Source organism: Suricata suricatta, chromosome 15, assembly GCF_006229205.1.
Source record: "Suricata suricatta isolate VVHF042 chromosome 15, meerkat_22Aug2017_6uvM2_HiC, whole genome shotgun sequence".
NCBI classification, from domain to species: domain Eukaryota; kingdom Metazoa; phylum Chordata; class Mammalia; order Carnivora; family Herpestidae; genus Suricata; species Suricata suricatta.
This window is the reverse complement of record NC_043714.1, coordinates 41,859,207-41,878,603: the sequence shown is the minus strand read 5'-3', so window position 1 is coordinate 41,878,603 and position 19,397 is coordinate 41,859,207. Positions and strand designations below refer to the sequence as shown.

The window sequence follows — 19,397 nt, the reverse complement described above, 5'->3', positions numbered from 1 at the left end:
GCTCTATCAGCGTGGAGAGTGCAGAGATCCCGGGTTCGAACCTGCAATAAACGACCCTTGCCGCTTGGCTTTGACTCTGGACTCTGGTGGTTTATTGTTGGGCATTTCAACCCCGTCCTGGCAGGTCCCCCCAGTCAAGGAGCCAAGGAGGTTACAGCTGTGTATAGTCTCCTGCACTTCCAACCAGAGGGCCTTTTTTCATTGGCACCTCGTCTTTCATTCCTCTTTTGGGAACCTAAGAAAATCTGGCTATTCTTCCATCTTGGGGTTCACAGGATACTGAGAAGACAACTGAGGTCTTATCTTCCAGAGACCCTATGTAGCAATATCTACTGTGCACCAGGGCTGTGCTGGGCCCCCTCCTGGAAAATGAGCCATATATTTGTCTTCTCTAAAATGCCTCCCAGATCTCTCTAGGGCTCAGCTTAGGTGTGGGATAAAGGCACACATTTACTCAGAAACCTTCTAGTTTCTCCTCTTCTGCTCCTTTCCCAAGGCCCAGCATAGGACTGGTTATTTCCTGGGAGAGAAGTGGGTATGATAGGGAACTTCCTCTGAGTGAGCCCCTCACCCCCACTCCATCCTAAGACTGATGACTGGCTTTTGCAATTCAAAAGCCAAGAATTTGACAGTTCCATTAAGTTCTAACAATGCTTTCTTGAAACAATGGGTGGATGCCTCACAATCTTGTTTGAATGGTAGAGGGCCACAGGGGGGAAGTAAGGAGTGGGTGGGGGGAGCCTCAGTTAATATCTCCAAATATTATCCCAGTTACATCAGTTCAGAGCATATAGCAATGGCCAGGTATAATGTGTTGAGAGGTGGAATGAGATGTTGGCTGGAGTTTGGGGGCTGACTGATGAAGGAGGGAAGGAGAGAGATTCGAGAATGAGGCTGGGATTTGGAGCTGCCCACACAGAAGAGTGATAGTACACGTGACTGAGATGAGGCCAGCTGGAGGGTGAGCACACTGATTCTGGGGAGGGATAGTGAACTTGGCTTCAGGCTTGGGTGAGATGTACAGGTGACATTTAAATCCAAGAGAGGGGTTGAGATCCATGCTTTCTGGAGGATGAGACACACACACACACACACACACACAGAGAGAGAGAGAGAGAGAGAGAGAGTTGCTGAGGTCCAGGGCTGAGTCTTGGGTTGCTTTCCACAGGTGAAGGGTGAGGACACTAAGAGAACAGCTCAGAGAGGCCAAGTTTTTGTGGGGCTGTAATGCCCAAGATTTCAATATCATCCCAAAACCAGAAGCCGCCAGGGAGACGGAGTCACACATACAAAAGTAAAGGGCATTTATTATTACGGCTTAGGCTCGCCGGGCCCAAGTTCGGTCTCACAACCTTCCCCAACGCAGTGGATCTGTGCTGAGAGACCCAAACAAGGGCTGAGCAGGGTTTTTATGGGGTTTGGGAAGGGGGAGTTACAAGAAATTGTGACATCCAATCATCATTGTATAACAGCATTGGCAGCAACTCTAACCATACCCATTGTTCAGAGCGTTCGTTACTTTTGGCGGGACCCAATTACAACATTTAGGGTATCTTTGAAATTAACCAATTACAGAGCGAGTTCAGGGTCTTGTTTGGTGACTATAGGGTTAACTTTAACATTAGGTAACAGGGTCCTATCTAAAGTTTCTATCTGCAGGTCTCACCCTTAGAAATGTGGGGAGAGGTAGCTGGCCTTCCCTGATTGGATATTGTAAAGTGGTCTCCTGCTCTAGGCAATGTGTAACTACCTAATAGTTCGGGAGAGACTGACCCTTAGACCTTCTAGTTTAGAGGGGGACCTCTGTCATGGAGTCTGTTAGGTCAGACTTTGTCCTTATCGGGCTAAGCCTCATGGCCTCTCATCCCAGCACATGATCTCACGCTCCTCCTGAGAGGAGGATTCATTTCAGATATCTGATAAATATACCAGCCTGGTCTATATGAGCATCTGACTGTCCATCTGCTGTCCCAAAAGGCACCCAGAGCCGTGTCATTTACCATTATCATCCCTAGGAATGTATGAAATGGTACCTTTTTCCTCCTGCAGATACAACTGTCCCCAGAAGTAGGGCTGGAGTTTACTTTCTAGTTAATGTGACAAACATTCAATGTGCACCTAACATGCACAGAGCACAATGTCATGCAACTGCATGGAAAAGAAGTTGCAAACTGCTAGCTCATGGGCTCTGTCTGACCCAAAGAGAAGACTTCTACTGCACAACGCTGTTTTGTTTGTTTCCTTTTTATTTTTAACTAGCTGCCAAAATATAAGTATCAAGACATTTTTACCTAAAAATGTGAATTTCAACCTCTTCTAAAAAATCTATTTGACATCTGTGGGTCTGCATTCCCACACGGCAAAATCAGCTAGAGGAGTGGAGTGCCTGCTCTCTCAAAAGGACATGCCTCTCCTACTCATGATAGATCCTACCTGTTCTGCATCTCTCATTTAGACTTCTGGCCTAATTCCTGTGGTCCTTGGTGTCTGAAACTCCTGGCTTGTGGCTTCAACCCCTGGGCTTTGCTAATAAACCGCCATAGGCTCTACTCAACTCAGCCACCTACCTGTGACCTTGGGCACATTCTTTACTCCAGGAAGAATCAGTCTCCCCCTCTTCAGAATGGTAATGATAATAGTGCCTACCTCCCAAGGCCCGAGCAAATAAAATAATGTACATATGGAAATTGCTTAGCAAGTAGCAACTGTTGCCATTAAAGATTGCTGAGACAAATTCCCTACTGACCATATTCTGCCTGGTCAGAATCTTGAAGTTTGCCATGTTTTGCAAATATTAATAAATACAAGGCTAAGAACTGTTAGTCTAATCTTTAGGAACAGAACCTCTGATTGACTAAAGGCATGTGGATTTAGGTTCACTTTTTCATGTCAGACCTCTCATCTCTGAACATGGAAAGTCTTTCTGGGTAGTGGCTGAGGTTGCAAGAGACAGAGAGCTTTGGGCGTGTGTGCCCCACTGGTGTGGGCCTCCCCCTACCTGCCAGTAGGGGCTGCAGATGCCTACGAACCAGCAAAGACAGGGCCCTTTGGGGGCAAAGTAATTTTTTTAAGGCTATGTTGCTGGGGAGGGCCCAAATGTTAAGGTTGGCTTAACTCCCTGTAATTTCCAGGAAAAGTTCACTCAGGGGAGCCTGGGTGGCTCAGTCGGTTAAGTATCTGACTTCAGCTCAGGTCATGATCTCACAGTTCATGGGTTTGAGCCCAGCTCTGGGCTTTCTGCTGTCAGCATGGAACTGCTTCAGATCCTCACTCTTCCTCTTTTTCTGCCCTTCCCCCACTCACGCTCTTTCTCTCTCTCTCTCTCTCTCTCTCTCTCTCGCAAGAAAAAAAAAAAAAGTCCCCTCAAATGTCCCTGAACTGAGAGGTCTAAGTTTGAAGGGAAATTTCAGAGTCTTCATTTGAGGGAACTGATGAGTGTAGACCATCTCACTGGTGGTACCAAGAGACCAGTTTCCTTGTATAAAGTGCGTTCATGTATTTCAAACAAGATGACTTCCCAGAAAGTGAAATTTATTATGTTCTGACTTTTAAAAGGTGAAAATAAGTAAGTTTTATAAATTGTCTTATAAAAAAAAAATAAAAGAATGTGCCCCGAGGGAGGAGAGGGTCTGCTAGGGAGGTCAGGAGCAGGCAGAGCCCCTCAGGCTGTGGGGATCAGGAAGGCTTGCTGGGTAAGGAGGAGGCTTTGGGGCCTGGATTTCTTTGTCTTCTGTGGGAGGCAGGCAGCCCAGCTGGGGCCTGCAAGGACTTTGAAACCCCGCCATGCAGGACAGGGCCCAAGCCCTGCGAAGGCTGGCCCCACCCTAGCAGGCCGCCGCTCTGCTGGGATTCCAGGAACCGGGCCCTATCAGTTGGGCTCCGTTTCAGGAGTTGTTTCTTGCCATTTCCCCTCAGTCATGTGGCCGCTGGAGTGGACAAAGTGGGAGGGAATGTGATTAGCTATCGGGCCACCTTCCAGGCAGGGGGAGTGGGAATGTGGCTCAGATCGGAGAAGGGTTAGAATGTGGATGGTGAATGTGGGAGCCCCGGGCGAAGCGGGGCAGACCCCACCTCAAGTGAGCCGCCTGGGCAGGCCTCTCAGGTCAGAGAGCTGAAAAGTGGCCTCCCCTCAGGTCCACGACCCAGACGCCCGTCTTAGCCATTGCAGAAACACAGAGCACCCTGGGAAGGCTGGTTTCTGGGCTGGAGGACAGGCAGCCTGGATCCTGAGGGTCCTTCTCCTATCATCCTGCACTTGGGAAATTCTTGCCTGACCTCCCCTGCCTTCTGGGGGCCTGGGCTGGGAAGGAGCTGTGCCTTTTAAACAAAATGACGTACAGGCTGATTGTTTAGAACGCTGCTCATCACCAAATGTCGAAATCGTGTGTGTTAATGTGGAGCATCTTTCTTATGTACAAGGGGCATACTGAGCCCCGTGTTGTTTTCCAGGCCTGTTCCTGAGGCAGGAAGAGGCAGATGTGGTATTGACAGGGCCTGAGGCACAGAAAGGCCAACATGCTGCTCGGAGTCACACAGAGAGTCACTGTGGGAACGGGATGTGAACCGAGGCCTCCTGACCCATTCTGCACTCAGTTGACCAATGTCCCGCTCTCCTAGTACACACTTTTATTTCTTTGAAAAGGATGAATGTTCTTTCCCTTTAGGGTGAGGTTGGTGAGGTACTCACTTGAGAAGGGTTAGAATGTGTAAACAAAATTTACAGAGGAGGGACAAAAAATTCAATACTGAAGATAAGTGATATTTTAATTATCTATATATCTATGTGTATATCGAGAGAGAGAGAGAGAGAGAATGCACCTGAGCAGGGGAGGGGCAGAAAGAGAGAGAGAGTCTTAAGCAGGCAGGCTCCACACTCAATGCAGAGCCTGATGTGGTGGGTGACTCTAGGTTAAGTGTCTGAAACTCTTTGGGCCTCCATATCCTCATCTTTAAAATGGGGACACTTAGGGGCACCTGGGTGACTCAGTTGGTTAAGCATCCAACTCTTGGTTTGGGCTCAGGTCATGATCTCATGGTGCATGAGTTCAAGCCCCGTATTGGACCCGATGCTGAAAGTGTGGAGCCTGCTTGGGATTCTCTCTCTTTCTACTCCTCCCCTGCTCACACTCTATCTCTCTCAAAATAAATAAAAAACTTTAAAAAAATGTTTTTAATTTTTTTATGTTTAAAAAATTTTTTTTATTTTTGAGACAGAGAGAGAGAGAGTGCGAGCAGGGGAGGGTCAGAGAGAGAGGGAGATACAGAATCTGAAGCAGGCTCCAGGCTGCTAGATGTCACGAACCGTGAGATCATGACCTGAGCTAAAACCGGCTGCTTAACCAACTGAGCCGCCCAGGCGCCCTTAAAGAATTTTTTTTGATGGGGACAATTAGTGTTCTCTAGAGGAATAGAAACAATGTTCCTCTAGATGTGTGTTTGGGGGGCGTATTATACATGTTATATAATTATATGTACGTTTTAATATATTCAAATTTCACATATATAAATGTATATTTACACATGTATATAATTTATGTAAAGTTATATAAATATGATATATGTATATAAATTTATATAAATATAATTTATGTATAGATTTCACACATATAAATTTTATATGTGTAAAAATTCACAAATATACATATATGTACATTTATATCTAAAGATATTTATGATAAGGAATTGGCTTCTGTGATTGTGGAGGCTGAGCAGTCTGGACCCAGGAGAGCCAATGGGTGTAGTTCCCATTAAATCCAAAGGCTTGAGAATCAGGAAAGACAATGGTATAAATTTCAGTCTGAGTCCAAGTCCAAAGGCCGGAAAAGACCAATGTCCCATCTCAAGACAGTTCAGCAGAGAGAGAATTCTTTCTTACTCAGCTTTTTATTTTATTCAGACCTTTAGCACATTCAATAAATCCCATCCACATTGGGGAAGGTAATGTGCTTCACTCAGTCTACTGATTCAAATGTTACTCTTTTCCAGAATCATCCTCACAAACGCACCAGAAATAATGTTTAACCAAATATATGGGCATATTCTGGCCAAGTCAAGTTGACATATCAAATTCACTATCACAAATACCTACCTCAAAGGTTGTTCACACAAAATGCCCAGCTCAGACCTGACACATAGGAGGTAATAACTAAATACTGGTTCTCACCCTCATAGTTTCCCACCAGGCTTTCCAGGAGACATTAAAATTGGTAACAATTCATCTGAGAGCCTCATCCAAGGGTCTGCACATGGCAGATAAGCCAAATATGTTTGTTGAATACCTAGATTCAGCATGGAAAGCAAATCAATTCAGAACTAGTAATGAAGTGATCAGTAAGGTAGATAGGACTGGGGAGAAGTGGCAGGAATTCACTTCTCAGGGCCCCTGGGGTAGAAATGTGAGCCAAAACAGATAGTAAAATAAAAAATACACACAACGATCTGAGGGAAGAATTTCCAACTTATATGATAGATAGAAGAGTGATTTCCTTGTTATGCGTGTGATTGTACAAATTGAAAAGATGAAGAATACCCAATGTGGAAATAAATAACAGATAGAGACAGCAAGGGACCAAGAATTCAATGAAAATATGTTCAACTTTACCAATAGTCAAAGGAATGCAAATTTTTCATGTATCAAACTACAACTTTTGAAAAAAATTATAATTCTTGGTACTAGTAGTAAGGGTTGGAGGAAACAAGCAATCTCATAACTGCTGAAATGAGAGTATCCAGATAGGACTTTTCTGGAGGTCAGCTTGAATAAAAAGCTTCAAAACTGTGCTAACTCTGACTCAATAATGACATTCCTTGAAGTAACATCCATCCTAAGGTAATAATAGTAGATGTGAACAAAAATGGTAGAAGGAATTGTTGAGCAGGGTACTGAAAGTAACCTGTGTCTCACAATAGGGGATTACTATTGTTTTTTAAATATATAGAAAGATTGATGACATTAAAATATTAGTGGTGGCTGTCCCTGGGAGAGAAGATTGAATTGTATTTTCTGCTTTTTGCTTTTCTGTATATTTTAAATTTTCTACAGTAAACATGTGTTACCTTGTATAATAATTTTGTCTTAAGAATGAAAGAAACTGAGAATCTGATTATCCTGAGGGGTAGGAGAGTGTGATGTGGGTGACCCTGCACCTGTGACTTTTGGAGCTGTTGGGTCGAGTTCTCCAGTCCTGGGGCACTTGGAGGAGGAATGAGGGTGGAGGCATATTCCCAGCTGAACCCCAGGTCATTGCTAACCAAGGTGGCCAGAACCGTGTGGGAGGAATTCAGGAGGCCTGATGCACGTTTCCGCAGCATTTGCTCTACTTGAAGTAATACTAGCAAAGAACAAAGTTTTTGAGTAGAATAATGGCATTGTCTAATACTCCAGGGCCTGAGAAAAAACCTGCTAAAAACCATTCGAAGCTAATTATTCCCTAATGGTCACATAGTGCTTACGTATCTTCGTGGCTGCATTTAGGGAAGTTATGCAAACAGATCAGCCCATTGTTGGGGGAATATCAAATCAACTTTTGAGTTTAACATACTTGTGAAGGCCATTTTTCCTTGTAGGAATTTTTTAGCAGCTGGGAATCCAGACTCTAATTATTCTGGAGGCCTCTCAGATATTAACCCCTGAGCTACTTTGGCTTACCCAAACCATGATTTCCCCTATAATACCCATACCTGAGCAAGATGAGCAGCAGACCAGTAGGGACCAATATCCTGTAAACCCACAAATCTGGGCTCAGTAATGTCTCCAGCAGCCAGGGCTTGGAGCCTCTTAAGACCTGATTATTCCCCAGCCTCTTTTTTCCATCTTCCTCACCCTAAAACACCACAGGGCTCTCAGTGGGGTTTTCATGTCAATCTCTGAGCTTTGACAGGATTGCAAAGGACCAATGTAGTTAAGGAGGCCAAAGCCCACCTGATGAAGAGATAGCCCATCCTCCTGATTTTGAGGTTAGGATAAGTGTTGGCAGGTAAGGTCAATAAGTGTGTTGTCCAGCCTGGGCCCTCCAATACTAAATAGGCCAGAGAAGGAAGTAGAGCCTTCATAATCATTATCCTAATCATGATCATGATGATTCATGATGATGAGGAGGAATATGTTAATAAAGATAACTATCACTCATTGAGCCTACACTCACACTATGTGTCAGGCAGTAGGTTAAGGGCCTTATACAGGTTACCTCGTATCATTTTTGCAATCTGAGCACTATTCTTATATCCATTTTAGGGATTTGGAAGCAAACCTTAAGAAATGTAAATAACTTGCCTGAGGCACAGCTAGTAAGTGTCAGAGTTAAAATATGAACCCAGATCTGTCTAACTCAGTATCCAAGCTCTTAACCATCCATGGTATGGATCTTAAACATACAGGAGAAAGCCAGTGGGGAAGAGGGTATGGTAGAGCCTCTCCCTAAGGAATGTGGTGAAACCTCAAGACAAGGGAAGGCAACCTGGCTTATGTGCACGTGCATGACCTTCCTCATGACTCTGTAACATAAACCACCCATTCAGACTATGTTACCATATATGGGAGACAAAGGAGCAAAAATTGTACAAAAGGCAGCTTCCCACTGCTCTCAGGGCTCAGCCTTTTGGGTCTGAGTCCCCTGAGCCCATGTTGGCATGAAAGAAGCTGCTTCCTGGGAAGAAAAGCCTTGGTGTCCCAACTCTCTATGTGTAACTACATGTGGACAAGCATAATTCTCTTGCTCTCTCTCTTTTCTCTCTTACACACACACACACACACACACACACAACCAAGTATCACCTCAGGAAGCCAAGTGATGGAGATCTTTATTTAGACCCTGGCTGCAGAAAAAGGATGGATATCATGGCTGGATGTGATTAAGGGTCGGGAAATTGGCTCATCAGTCAACATTCCTACCACATCCTCCTTCATTTCCTGGACTACCTTCAGTCAGTGAAGTGCATTTCATTCTTGAATCTATGGCTTCTCTGGAGCAGTCCTACTTCTCCTCACCTTCCCTCTGGGTCTGAAGGACCTGTGTGACTTTATGCAGCCCTGTTATGGAAGATTCCCCTTAGGAAGTAAGCTGGGCACCTGACAGGTGTGTTCACTGGCTTGACCCTTATATCCCTGAACAACTTCCCCACTAGAGGCTAGGAGAGAATTGGTACAACTTGAACCTTATCTGATGCTTAAAGAAACACATTTCCCTCCCTGAGACCTGCATTGTCTACATTCTGCAAAGACTCAACTGTGGGGATGTGGCAGAGGCTAGGAGTCTCCTGAGGCCCAAACCTAACCAATGTCCTCCATGATGACTTATGGCCAAGAGACTGGAACTTCTTTCCATTTGTGAAGGGAAGTCAAAGCTATCTCAGGACAGTAGGGTTGTTTGTGGGCCTTTAAACTCTTGGCTCACATGAGGCAGGTGCCTCAAATCCCCTTCTTCCAGAGCTCACAGTGCCCGCTGACATGATGGCAAACATAAATTGTGTAGAAAGTATTTTTTCTTTTTAAATGATTTGAGCATTTTTTTTAGATTTAAACTTTGAATAGGCAATGCATTCATATGGGGTGGGTGTGTGTGTGTGTGTGTGCACGTGTGTGTGTATATATTATATATATATATATATGTATAGGGTTCCGTGTGAGATGGAGTAAGTATGCTTCACTTGTTCTCTCCCACTGACTGCAGTTATAAAGCCTGAATAGCCTGAATAGACTACATGGAGGATAATTTGAAGACTGAGAAAATTAAATAGCAGCAGGCAGATGGAGGAAGAGCACCAGAATTCAGAATACCACAGAATCTCACCAGTGCCAAGTTTACCACATTTTTTTCCCACTGGTATCTTATGACATGAACTCAAAGCATCCAGAAACCCAGAAATTGAGCAGAGAGCACTCCAGCAGAAGCCCTCTAGCTTCTGCTCAAGAACTGGGAAAAGGAATTTCTAATGCTCCAGAAAGGATGGAGATATCCCAATGTATTTTCTCTCATTTCTCTTCTCTCGTGTCCCAGCATCCCCTGCAATCTGTTGGTTGCAGCCAATAGCAACCTACCAGAACACACGAGACTCAAAACTCTGAGGAAAGGGAAGCTTCTACTCTGGTGGAGCTACAGTTCCAAGTGGATGGGGCAAAAAAAAAAAAAAAAAAAAAAAAAAAAACAACCCAAAATATAAAAAAAACAAAAACAGGAAATAATAAGTGTTGGCAAGAATGTGGGGAAATTGGAACCTTTGTGCACTGTTGGTGGGAGTGTAAAATCACACAACTTCTGTGGAAAACACTACAGAATTTCCTCAAAAAATTAATCATAGACATACCATATGATCTAGAAATTCCACTTCTGAGTAGATACCTCAAAGAAATGGAAAAAGGGTCTTGAAGAGACATTTGTATAGCTTTGTTCACGACAGCACCAGTTTAAAATGGCACAGCCCCAGTGAAAAGTGTTCCAAGGTTTTTTCTTTTATCAACTAAAATGTATTCTTTTGACCCAATAATCACACACCTGCATATCTACCCTAGAGACAGGAAAATGTATGTCTACATAAAACTCGGTACACAAATATTTAGGGCAGGTCTATTTGTAATTGCTCCATGATGGAAACAAACCAAATGTCCTCAAATGGGAAATGGGAGGTGAATCTGTGTTGCATCCATCCATTCAAAGGAATGGACTTTTGATCTATGTGACAATTTGTATGAGTCCCAAGGATATTGAGTGAAAAAAAAACCAATCTCAAAAGGTTATATACTACACAATTCCAATGGCATGACATTCTTGAAAAGACAAGTGTTAGGATGGAGACTAAATGAGTGATCGCGAGGGGTTAAAGGTGTGGGATACAGTGGCATTAAAGGGATAGCATAGTATGTGGTGGTGATGAAATTGTTTAATATCCTGAGAATAGTGGTAATATATGAATCTATACATGTGCTTAAATTGATAGAACTCTATTTTTAAAAGTTTCCAAAAAGGGTCAATTTTACTGTATAATTTTACAGTATATACAGTATACTGCATATATAATTTATTTATAATTTATATATAATTTCTATAATTTACTGTGTGCTTTATATAATTTACTGTATGATTTTACTGTATAATGATTTTTAAAATGAAAAATGAAAAGGTATGTAATGTAAAAGCCTTCCTCCTACCCCTCCCTCCATTCATCCTTTTCCTACCCACCCCCCGTCAGAGATATCCACTGTTATTAGTTGCTTATGCTTCCTTCCAGAGTTCCTTTTTTGTTTGTTTATTTAGTTAGTTAGAGAGAGACAGAGAGAGAGAGAGAGAGAGAGAGAGAGGGAGAGAGAGAGAGAGAGAGAGAGAGAATCCCAGGCAGGCTCCACACTGTCAGAGCAAAACCCAACACGGGGCTCAATCCCACAAACCATGAAATGACTTGAGCCAAAATCAAGAGTCAGACACGTAACCAACTGAGCCACCCAGAGTTTCTTTATAAATATCCAAACAAATATGAATATTATTTTCATTTTCCTTTACTTATTCACAAAAGTGACTGTTCACACAGGATTTATTTTACTTAATACTGTATCCTCAGGCTCACCCAACATCAGCATTAGGGAACAACTCTTCAGCTCCTAAATTCTGGGAGAAGGTTTAGTTGCAGCCTTGGATTTGGTTTAGCACGCAAAATCCTTGAGGAAGAAGGATGTGTTCTCTAGGACTGACTGCATCCGATGGGCAGGGAGGACGTATTTACTGAAGTGTTCAGCCAGGTACATGGTACATGCAGGCCTGCTGCAATGTGCCAAGGCTAAGTTACTGCCAGTAATAAATGCTCAGATTCAAACGCTATTGTCTCAGACCTGGCTTATCTGGTAAATGTTTGTAGAGAAAATGGCTTCATTTTAGTGTGGGTTGGAAGAGAACTCAGGCACTCCCATCCAAACCTCAGGCCCTGGCTGTCCATTCTGTAAAGCCACCAGATGCCAGAGGCTGATGCCTGGACCACTGACTCAGGCAAATTGACAATTCTCGTGGCCAGCCTACCTTGGCCCCTAACACCTGCCCTACAGTCTGTCTTACCAGACGACCCACATCTTCCCAGCACACTTCTCCTAGGATACTTTGTAATCCCAGTGTTTGACCTTCACTGATCCTCAAACTTCTCTTGCTAAGACTTGTAATATGTTTCCCTCATCACACTCAGCTCTTTACCAGATATTTGAAAAATAAGACAGGTTTTTGGTTAACATGAACTCTTGATCAAACGTAGACATGATCACTACTGTTCTCAGCACACTCCTCCAATGTTAGTGGAGGCTCTAAATTCTTGATTCTTGAGGCCCCTGGGTTGCTCAGTTGGGTAAGCATCTGACTTCAGTTCAGGTCATGATCTCATGATTCCTGAGTTCAAGTCCTGCACTGGGCTCTATACTGACAGCTCAGAACCTGGAGCCTGCTTCAGTTCTGTTTCTCCCTCTTTCTCTGCCCCTCCCCTGCTCATACTCTGTCTCTCTCTCTCTCTCTGAAAAATAAACATTAAAAAATTATTAAATTCTCAATTCTAGACAGTATTTCATTTTAGGTATAGAGACACAGAGGCCCCCACAATTTAGTAATATGCAGCAAGAGTACATAATGTAGCAGAGTGAGAAGGTGGAAAGAGGATAGGTTTAGGAGTCAGATATTTAAGATCTGCGGTCAAATTCTAGCTCTTGTACTTTCTAGCTGTGTGACTTTGACAAGCCACTTAGATTTTCTGAGATTCAGTTTCCTTATCTTTAAAACCCAAGAGGTGGTTATAGGGCTGGAGGGACAAGATATATAGAACACATGCCATGGTGCTGGCACATTGCAGGTGTTCCCCCAAAAATGTAGATATTAATTTTTTGTGTCTTAAAACTTTTTTAATGTTTATTTTTTGTACCCACCTTACAAAGTTGTGACAATTCAATAAGATAGTGAAGAATAGTGCCCAGCCCAAACCAAGTATTAAATAGATACTATCAAGAATGCAATAGGGACTCCTGGGTGGCTCAGTTGGTTAAGTGTCTGACTTTGGCTCAGGTCATGAACTCGCAGTTCATGAGTTCGAGCCCTGCATCAGGCTCTGTGTTGACGGCTCAGAGCCTGGAGCCTGCTTCGAATTCTGTGTTTCCCTCTCTCTCTGCCTCTCCCCAACTCATGCTCTGTCTCTCTCTCTCTCTCTCTCTCTCTCAAAAATAAATAAAAACATTAAAAAAAAAAAAGAATGTAAGAGAATAAGCCAGACAAGGAGCCTCTGTTAATGTCATATCTGCTCATCACCCACTGGCCCAAACAAGTCATGCAGAAGGCATACTCTGTTCACAGTGGGAGGAAGCGCACCTTGCAAAGAAAAGGCTGTAGATACACGATCCTAATACAGGGAGGAAAGATTGGGAGCATTTACCACAGGTGCCTGGGACTTTGACCCTGCCTGTTAATGGCCCTGATCTGCTTCAGACACATGACTTCGAATGCAATAATAGAAAGGTAATAATAACACCTGCCATTTATGGAGCTTCCACTCTGGTGGGAGGGGCCATGCTCATGAAACTGGAACATGAGCTGGGAAAACAACTCATTTCTCTTTTCACAGTTTTTTTTTTATGTTTTTTATTTACCTTTGGGAGACAAAGAGAGACAGCATGAGCAGGGGAGGGTCAGAGAGAGGGAGATACAGAATCCGAAGCAGCTCCCGACTCTGAGCTAGCTGTCAGCACAGGGCCCGGCACGGGGCTCGAAACCACAAACCGTGAGATCATGACCTGAGCTGAAGCCGGAAGCCAGACGCTTAACCAACTGAGCCACCCAGGTGCCCCAACAACTCATTTCTGACTCTATCTCTCCCCTCATATAATGCTGTAATTCATGGTGTGGGCTGTTTCATTTCAGGGACATAAAGAGAAATAATTACAACAATGATATAAAAGTAATAGTAATAATATTTATTGGTTACTTTCTATGTCAGGCACTTCATGTATATTATCTCATTTAATCCTTTTAATAACCCCATGGTACAGATGTTCTCTTTCTCATATTGTAGATGAGGACACCAAGGCTTTAAGACCAAGTGGCTATCCCAAAGTCATGTAGCTGGTGGGGAGCTGAGCTAGAATTTGGACTCTGACTCTGAAATCTTTCTTCTCATTTTCCTACTCTCGCTCTTCCTCATGCAACACACACAGTCTCAAGAACCAATGTTCTCCAGACCTAGAACACAGCAAATGTCCTAGACCCTCCATCTACACCAGGGGAGTACATAAATACGGCAAGGATGTTGGTGCTTACATTAACAGGAAATTATATTTCTCAGATCTGTGAAGGATGTTCTGAGCTAAGTAAGAGTCGAATAAAAAGCCCACCTGGGAGATATTGGCCCCATGAGTTGAGGTCCTATCTCACTGGACTGGGGAAGGGCTTGGGGGCTATGGCATTTACCTGATGGAATCTGTGAGCCTACGCAGCTGATGGCCAAGAAGCTAGGATCAGGAACTTAGAGGCTACCCAGAAGAGCTTTCTATATTAGTTTCCTAGGGCTGCCCTAACAAAGGAGCACAGACTGGGTTTAAAACATCAGAAATGTATTCTCTTAACGATTCCTCCAGGCAGAGGTCTGAAGTCAAGGAGTCAGGAGGGTCATGCCCTCAAGGAGGTAGAATCATCCCTTGCCACTTCCTAGCTTCCGAGGGCAGCTGGCAGTCCTGGCTGTTCCTTGGCTTGTGGCTGCATCTCTCCAGTCTCTGCTCTGCTCTGACTTCACATGGTGTTCTACCCTTCCTTGGTGTCTGTGTCCAAACTGCCCTCCTGTTATAAGGACACTGGTCACATTGTATTAAGGACCTGCACTCACTCAATATACACCCTCCTCTTAACTTGATTCCATTGGCAAAGACCCTATTTCCAAATAAGGTCACATTCACAGGCTCTGGACATTAAGACTTCAACATGTCTTTTGGGGGGTTACAATTCAACCCCTCACATCCTCCATGACCTATGACTTGGGTGGGGTAAACATATTACCTCACAATAAGTATTGCCTGTGAGCCTTCAGTGAAGCTGAGACACGGGCTTTTCCAGGTGGCCCTTGGACAACTTGAAAAGCATAATCTAGAGAGGTCAGGCTATATAGTTCCGTTCTCCTGCAGGTGTGGGATCATCCCTCACTTTGTGACTGAAGACTTGCCAGGTTCTGGAAACATCTGGGAAGTATTTTTGTTGGGGAGAGTTGAACATCTGAAGAAAATAACAGAATGACATTCCAGGCTGGTGGCTCCCTTCTCATGCTCTTGCCTTTCCTCCGACCACACCGGGATCTGCTGGCCTTCAAGGGAAAGCCCAGCCCCATTACTCACTAGCTCTTTAGACTTATTCCACCTCCTGGAGCCTCTCTTTTCCTCATCTGTCAAAATGGGACCTTCAAGACTTACTCGAACTTGTAGTGACAATGAAATAGCATAATGCACAGAGAAGCGTCCATAGTAAGTGTTCAGTGGAGGGCATGTTTCCTTCTCAACCCTGTCCTTAGTAGATGGGATCAGAAGAATGGATATACCAGGTATCACTTCACTAGTTCAATTCAATAAATGTTTACTGAGCACCTACTATATATCTGGCTTCGTGTTGGGTCCTGGGCTACAACAAATAATATCAACTCTAAGGAGCACACAACCAAGTACAAATATAGTAAGCGCCAACCTGCTTAGCATATTTCAATTTCTTGGGCACAAACGAAGCTAGTTCTGATTAAGGGACCCAGTCATTTCATTATATAAGACCCTGAGTGATAAAGCCAGGGTTCCTTAAAGTCACTCACACACACACATACCTCGCACACATGCTGTAGGCCAGGAGGTCTGTGGTCTCAGAATATATTTTAACAGGCTTCCCTAGTTTCTAGAAGAACAAAAGTTCCTGGTCTAATAGTATGAAAATGCTGAAGTGACTCTGGTCTCTGCCCAGTACTGAAGACGCAGGAGACCCAGGGCTCCTGGGAGCTCGTGGTATTAGGGACTATCTTGACAGGCCATGGAAACAAACAGGACCTACTGCTTCTTCCTGGTCCGTAAAATAATCAGAATCCCACTTTTGATTTTTGACTACTGACAGCTTTCAAGCCCCATCTCCCTCTTCTCTGTTCTGTTCCGTGTTGGGCCAAGTTGATGAGAATGGCCAGGTGCACAGGCACATGTTCCTTTAGCACCAGTGGGAAGTTCAAGCCACACACGCCCTAGGGGACAGGAGCCCTCACTCCAGCCCCACCCCCTAACCACCATAAAATCCCAAGGCTTTTTCAGATCTTCTTGGGAGCCTGGCCTGCTCTTCCTAGAAAGCTTCTTTATGTGAGTAATAATCTTTTAACACCCTCTTGGTGCAAGTGTGGTGTCATCAGTCTCAAAATCTGAAACAAGTTTTGGGTGAGGGTACATCTCATCTCTATGGAGTGACTCAGCGCAGCCCCTTTTGTTTCATCTCAAAGGCCTGTGCTAGTCTGGAATTACTTCTGGTTCCTTCACGGGGCCCCTGCTCCCCCCCAGTACAGGAGAGGCCCTCACCAAAACTGTGTGGGACTTGCCGGTTATTTTCTGGGGTCCCAAGCCTGCCCTTTGGTATTTTCCTTTCAGGACATTCCTCTCACATTCCTAGCTGCCAAGTCCCTTAGCTTTCTGTCTCACCTCCGTTTCTTTATGTAAAAAGGCACTGAGGGGCGCCTGGGTGGCTCAGTCAGTTAAGCGTCTGACTTTGGCTCAGGTCATGATCTCGCGGTTTGTGAGTTTGGGCTCCACGCTGGGCTCTGTGCTGACAGCTCAGAGCCTAGAGCCTGCTTCCAATTCTGTGTCTCCCCTTCTCTCTGCCCCTCCCCCATCATGCTCTGTCTCTCTTTCTCAAAATAAAAGACATTAAAATTTTTTTAATAAATAAAATAAAAAGCACTGAAAAAAGGATATAAATAACTTCTTCCCACCAAGGCCTGAATGATTTCTGAATTTGAATACATTTCTTTTGTGGGAGGAGACCCTCAGTAGTCTCAGCAAAGGACTCACTTGCTAATGATGACATTTTAGGCATCAGGAGTAGGGTAAGCTTCTGTGTAGGTAGGATCCTCACTCTCAAACATCTTCTTCAACTCTCCAGCTAAAAATTTCACCATTAGGGCTTCATTCCTTTGGTTCAAAGCTTCATACTTCTTTCCAAAGGCAACTCCTTCTCTCCCTTTAGTGTACACACTATTATCATGTCCTTTCCTGAGGGCAGAATTTTAGGGAAAGGGATGGAGACCAAGAGCTCGCTTGTTAATCCAAAGGGGCAGGAAGTAAATAGAAACTTCCATGGGGAAAGGTTACAGGGCCCTGCAAGAATGGTCAGAGTCCTGGAAATTCTGGTATGTCCTGATTTCCAAGGACCTTAGACGTGCCTGGTGACACAAGTCTGAAAGAAGTTTGGCCTCAAGAGTGTTAGTGCTACCAGTGTCCTTAGAGGCCACTGGTCCACCCTCTCACCCTTTCACAGATGAGAAGCCAGCATTCAGATCCAAGGACACCAAGGATCCAATACCAGAAGGAGAAGTCAGACCTCCTGCCTCGAAGACGACCAGTCTTGAAATGCATCACAGTTAATCTGTTACAAATAACGAAGGATGGTCCTTGTGAGTGAATTCTTTTCCTACTATGTGACTAGCACTCACTGTATTCTGACGGCGCTTTCACGAATGCACAAGAAATGGGAAGGCTGCGCCCTGGACTTGGCCTAGCCCTGGTTATGTCCGTGGAAGTGTGGTGTGCCTAACACACTGCCATGTGTCTGGGAGTGTGGGTGGATGCGTGTGACAGCAGATACAGGGTGGAAATCTGGTCAACATATCAAGGAAGGGGGTCCCTTTGTCCCTAATGGACAGCTTCCTCCCTGAAACCTCTGCAATTTCCAACACAGATTGAGTGTTCTTCTTTACTCTCAATCATATAAAAAGGTTGTGGGGACTCAAGGTCCTCACTTGATTTAGGGGAACAAGGAGGGATGGCTTAAGGAAAAAGTCCTGTTCTTTCCACATTGTCGTATTCAGAGGAATCCATGGCACTAAGCTGCCGCCTCAACCCCCCAAGCCAGACCACCAGCACGGGAAAAGGGGCTGTAGCCCATTTGGGTTTCTCACTCAGTAACCTGGTATAATTTTCACCTCTTTCAGGACCCAACGTATTGCCTCTCTTAAGACTCAGGCAGGATTTCCAAGCTAAACAAGGGAGAGAGGGCACTGTCCTCCCCACTCCTGTCTTCCTGTTATTCTGACCCCTGTGGACCCCTGTGGAGTGTCGTGGGGCCCTAGCTGGAGCTGTCATTGATACAGTACAGATGTGAGGGGCAGAGTCAAAGAAGGCCTGTAACCGAAGTGTACAACCCACTGCTTCTGAAATAGAATCAATATGGAAGTAGATGCGTACATGTGTATATGTGTGTTTGCTTTTCCTACAAAAACTTCAATTAGCAAGAAAATTGCAAGTGACCATAATCCACCAGCATTAAAGGGAGCCTGCGTGCTGTGCCGGATTTCTCAAGTCAATCAGCTTCCTTTGTCAATGTGGTTCCCATTAGTTAGAGAGCTGCCCGGAAGGGCTGTCTTGTTTCACCTGCTTCCTCTGAGGGAGGCCTACAGTTGCCTTGTTGCCATGGGAATCACGAAGGGATGGCTGGCCCCGGTCCTTACTCAGGCAGCCCAGAGAGGGAAGATGTCCCGCGCCAGCTCTCAGCGCCTTGAGGCTGAAACCTGGGTTATGACAGCCATTCAACAGCCAGGCTTGCCGTGTAGGTCCAGAGCTACAGGGCAGCTGCTGTCCCTCAGTCCTGAGGTTCAGCAGGGATAAATAAGATTCCTACAGGCTCACCTTCCTTGTCAGCTTCCCCTAGCCCCTCTTCCTGCTGCTCCCGGGAGTCCCTAACCAGAGGAAGCAGAGTGGAAGGCAGAAGTCTCCAAAGATGTCTTCCCACACTCAGTCACTCCCACCCACTCTTGCCCAGCCCCCCTCCTTCCCTGGGATTCTAAAGCAGGGATAATGGGCTGGGGTAAACTTTTTTTTTTTCAACGTTAGCAACTGCTGCCTCCTTTCTATTCAACCTTAGCTGACATTTATTGAGTACCTATTACGTGGTAGGCACTATGCTAAGTGCTTTCACAATTATAATTTCACATAATCCTTGTAACAACTCTGCCAGGGAAGATTATTACACCCATTTTACAGATGGAAAGATGGGGACCAGATTATGGAGGTCGCAAAGGGCTGGAAAGTGGAAATGGAGTGACATCAACGCCTCTGAGGACAAACAAACCTGGGTTCCTGCTATAGCTTTGCCTTTAACTGGCTGTGTGACATGACATTGGCACCTTTCTCAACTTCTGAGCCTCAGTATCTTGATTGGCAAACACACATC

At 44.6% G+C, this 19,397-nt stretch overlaps 1 long non-coding RNA gene across 3 annotated transcripts in view; it reads left to right on the top strand.

Annotated features, from left to right (window-relative positions):
* Window positions 1–18,403, top strand: part of LOC115279335 — a 24,604-nt gene extending 6,201 nt beyond the window's left edge. The window contains exons 1-3 of one of the 3 annotated variants that reach the window (XR_003903372.1): window positions 15,072–15,457; window positions 17,487–17,622; window positions 18,160–18,403. This is a non-coding gene — a long non-coding RNA (uncharacterized LOC115279335). Of the gene's footprint in view, window positions 1–15,071; window positions 15,458–16,256; window positions 16,319–17,486; window positions 17,623–18,159 lie in introns of those variants that run through there. The other 2 variants (XR_003903374.1, XR_003903373.1) reach the window with 2 other exon arrangements.
* The last annotated feature ends 994 nt before the right edge of the window (window positions 18,404–19,397 follow it).